The following is a 4,584-nucleotide window of genomic DNA, read 5'->3' as shown; positions in this document are numbered from 1 at the left end:
TTTGGAGGGATCTTTGGAGGATTTTAACTGGTCAAAAGCAGAGTTTTCCATGTTAAGGATTTTAATTTATGTGTTTGTTACAGGGTCTCACTTTGCAGCTTAGACTCATCCTCCTATTTCAGCCTCCCCAGTGTGGCGGGCCTGGCACTCCATGCAGAAGAGAAGGAGTCACCTTTTACATCACCTGAATCTCAGAAGTAGGCACTTCCTGCGAGTCTTACCTGCAACATGGCCCTCACTGACCCCTGCAGCCGATGCTGCATGTCTGAGATGAGCGCTCTCAGTGACTGGGCCTCCTGGGCCAGGTGCTTTTCAGACTCGGCCTCAGAACATCTTCCTTCTCTTTCTTCAGTTTTCTCAGGTGCTCTTTCTCCTCAGAGTCCAGGATGTTTCTCATTTTCTTAAACTCAGCCTGGACACCTTCTATCTCCTTCTATATTTGCTTCTTCAGGGATAAGAAAGAGACAGGCACTTGGTCACATGATCTTTCCAGCGAGAAAAAAGTCCCTTTTTTCACAGGGAAGTTCACAGGGGAAGGGAAGTGGACAGGAGCAGCTCTTTGGGAAGCAGAGCATTCCTGTGATTTTTTTTTCCCTTCCTGCCATTAAAATCTATGACATTCAGGCAACATTCTCAAGCTCTCCCTGACCCCAGTGGACACCCACACCTCCCAGCTAATCACAATCCCACCCATTTCCCTGCTTTACTCCTTGTTCCTCTTGTGCACTCCCTACTAGAACTGGAATACAGAAGGCAGAAGCAAGACTTATTGTCAAGTGTCAGGCTCAATAAAATCCATCTCAAATACCAGCAAGCCCAGCAGCATGGCATTCCCTAGCTACTTTTCCTGCAGGCCCCTCCCAAACACCTCCCTGCCAGCACCACACACATGAGGGACAATCACTCTACAGACTGCACTCCCCAAGGAAAAGCATGCACAGGATTCATCAAATGATGTGAGGACTGCATAAGGACCATAGGATAAAGAGGGCACTTCCTCCCCAGGGCCCTGCCCCGGGGTTTCTCGATAACACCCCTAAGAATTTCAATTTCCTGCCTGACAGGAAGTTTGTTCTCCTTCAGTGTGAGCTTTCCAGTTCTCAACCTTTTTCTCATCCTTCATAAGCTTCTTTTTTTTTTTTTTTTTGTGGTACCAGGAATTGAACTGAGGACTCTGCACTTGCCAAGTAGGTGTTTATTCTACTGAGCTTTCTTCCCAGCCCCTTCATCAGCCTCTTAAGTGCTCTGTGCAGCTTCTCCTGTGAGAAAAGAATCACACCAGAGTCAAGCCTTGAGCTCCTCAGCACCCGGAGAGTGGATAAATGTGGATGAAACCGTTGTGATCTCACCTGAACCTTAGTTTACTGAAAATGAAAAAGAGCTGAAGAGAAAAACACCAGAGAGGAAAGGAGTGCCCTTTTATGTCACTAGGGAATTCTTCTTTAAGTAGTAATCCAAGGCCCTTCACCAAGTGTAGACTGATTTTTTCCATCCAAGAGAAAACTGAGTCTACATCAAAGGGAGAACTTGCGTCTGAATCATTCTTATTTATTCTTTTATGGAAATAGGTAATCAGAGCTTCTCTTGGGCACCAAATCTCTACCCATCTACTGCAATTTACATGAGTTTTTGCTTCTGTCTAGGAAATTTTACTCTAAGTTTATTCTATTGCAGTCCACTAGAGCTCAGAAAACATACGTTGGGCTGTAGAAGATAAGCAAAAAATGGATAGAAATCACAGACCTGAGTTCTATGGTGGGAAACTAATAAACTATAGTGCTCGGGGAAGTTTTCCAACAGGTATTGTTTTCTAGTCTACCTTCCCACAGCTCTGATCTTTTACCTGACACTCCTATGCCACCTCCTCCATAAGAACTTTGCAGTGCCCACGACGCTTCTGAGAATGTTCACAAAGACAGCAAATGACTGTCCCAACCTCCTTACAGAACAGCCAGAGTTCATACCCATGGAGGTCACACAGGTCTGCCTTTGGGGTTAGAACCTGCCCCCTATCTTGGCCACATGTCAACTGGGCCTCAGGTTTTCAAACTGGAACATGACTCAACACACAGGGCAGTGGCCCATTCCTTCTTCATGTTCCCTGGCCTCATAGCTTGAGGTGATGTAGAGTTTGCAGAAATTGTGGCCACAGTAGGTGCTGACAGGTTCTGTCATGAGCTCCAAGCAGATGGGGTGGAGATTGTCTCCTCCTTGACAATCTCTAGTGTTGACAAAGCCATAGGAGCTCTTTCCCTGCTCTTGTCTGTTCAGACTCTGAGGTTTCTCCTGCTGTGGATCCTGAAGTTGGGAAAATCAAAGTAGGGCAGGGGAAGAAATGCAAGAATTGGGGCTTGCCCAGTAGCTCAGTTGTTTAAAGCACCCCCTTTGCAATTCCATGAGGCCTACATGACCAGTATTTGATCCCCAGCTCCATAGGCAGCACTGGATCTGCCCTTAGGGCAGCCTGAGCTAGCAAAAAAAAAAAAAAGAAATGCAAGAATAGAAAGAATAAATAGTGACTAGGCAAAATCACAGAGACATCAAGACCACACTATTAAATGTGTGGACAAAAAGAAAAAAAGGAGTCAAAGACACAAAGGAGTTTACTGATTTCCTATTTATCATGTCATCATAATTTCAGGCACTTTACTCTCAGTTCATATCATATGATAAAATTTATGTACGGAATGATTTTTATTTTCCCTTCCTTACTGACCCAAGAACAAATGAAGTCATTTTCTCCCAGAATTCTTGTATAGTCCTTACTTTATCTCCCCCACCAAAATCACATGATCAATGTTAAAACCAGCCTTAAGTCCTTATATTATAGGACCATACATTTGCTGTCAATGTGCTACCACTCTTATACTTCCTGTACAGGTTATGATTTCAGACAGCTGTTCTGACTTCCTCATCTGTACAATCCCACAGCTTGTTATTCAAATGCAGTTAGTTGTTTTTAACAGTAAGACAAGATAAAGTTAATCCTTTTTGTGTGTGTGTTTGCAGGTTCTCACTATGAAGTTTGAACTCACAGTGATCTCCTGTTTTCAGCCTCTCCAGCACAAGTTAATCCTTTTATTAGGTATATTAAACAGACTATACTAAAAGAACCCCAAAGACAATATAGTTGGACCTTTGTTTATGACCTTCATTCTTTCCATGATTCTGATTGCAAACTGATTCAGACAAGAACAGAATTTTCAACAGTTAGCATCAGTGTTGAACTTAGGGGGAAAAATCTGCATAGCTTCTCATCCAGTTCAATTTGCAGCCCGAATCATGGAGAGAACTGAGTTTGTGAAACAAGGCACCATTGGGTGCTTTCATGACTTTGAGCTGGAATTAACCCATTGCATTCCATTCACCTTCAGAACACTCTCCTCTATGGCACAGAATAAACCAAGAGGTAACTATAGAAGTGGAACAACACTCCGAGCAGTGTGGTTATACAAGTAAGCTTCTGAGTACTAGCTGGCTCTAGCATGATTGTAAATGCTAGGATTTTGTCTTGGCCTTGAAATTTACCAAGGACAAGGAAAGTAGCCTAAAACTCAATATGCATATGTCTGCCTCACACAGAAGTGACATAAATATAATTTCAGCATCTCACATGGTAGAGATATGAAACACATAATCACGGAGAAATTGGTGTTGGATTTTTAGAGAAAATCCCTAAATATTAGACATAATAACTTGGCAGATTATTATTGAGGCTGGATTATGTCCTAGCAGCTTGACTTAAATCTGAAAAGAAAGATGCTGCCAAACAGAGGCCAAACGCGGCTTAAACCTATATGATGGACTTGGCACTCACTTCAAAATCATGAATTAAATAATCAGAAAGTTCAGAGGTGACAAACATCAGAGAAAATGTACCTAGTATAGCAAATTTAAATGATGGGACAAAATTGTTAACCTATAATTCCAATCAAAAAATACAAGGCTTTAATAGAAGCCTGAAAAACATGAAGGAAATATGGGTTTAAAAGAGATAAATGTGAGGCTGGTGAGATGGCTCAGTGGTCTAAAACACCTACTTAGAACAAGATTAGCAAAGCACATGGACTGCGGTTCAGTCCCCCCAGCACCACATGCCAGCCAGCCCCACCCCCAGGCAGGCTGAGCTGGCCACACATACACACACAAAAATAAATAAATAAAATAAATAAATTTTAGAAAAAGAGAGAGACAAATGTTGGGGTTAGGGAGAAAGCTCAGTGGCATAAGCTCCTGTTGGCAAGCACAAGGTCCCAAGTTCAATCCCCAGTACTGCAAAAAAAATAAATAAATAAATAGAAACAAATGTGTAAAGTGGAAGAAATTACAGTGATAAATAGCCAGTTCAAACAGACAAAGCATCTTCAAAAGTTTTGAAGATGCCAACAAGGCTACTCTGCCAAGAGCTGCTAGCTTCTGCATGTCACATGAGCTAACAGGGAAGGAAAAGCATGTCCTCTCTAAAGTGCCAAAAAATGTAGGTACTCTTCCTTAAGAACATAGAGAAATTCCCCGTGGCAGTCCTCACTGGAAATATTCTACTTCTCGGCCAACAGTCTGTATGTAGTCAGCCCAAACATCATG

General features: G+C 42.5%; 1 protein-coding gene across 2 annotated transcripts in view; it reads right to left on the bottom strand.

Moving 5' to 3' along the window:
- Nucleotides 1-4,584, bottom strand: part of LOC105743656 (tripartite motif-containing protein 5-like) — a 38,545-nt gene that overhangs the window by 30,959 nt on the left and 3,002 nt on the right. The window lies entirely within an intron of this gene.

Source organism: Octodon degus, unplaced genomic scaffold (assembly GCF_000260255.1).
Source record: "Octodon degus isolate 3935 unplaced genomic scaffold, OctDeg1.0 scaffold00146, whole genome shotgun sequence".
Lineage (NCBI taxonomy): Eukaryota > Metazoa > Chordata > Mammalia > Rodentia > Octodontidae > Octodon > Octodon degus.
This window is presented reverse-complemented; position numbering and strand designations above follow the sequence as displayed.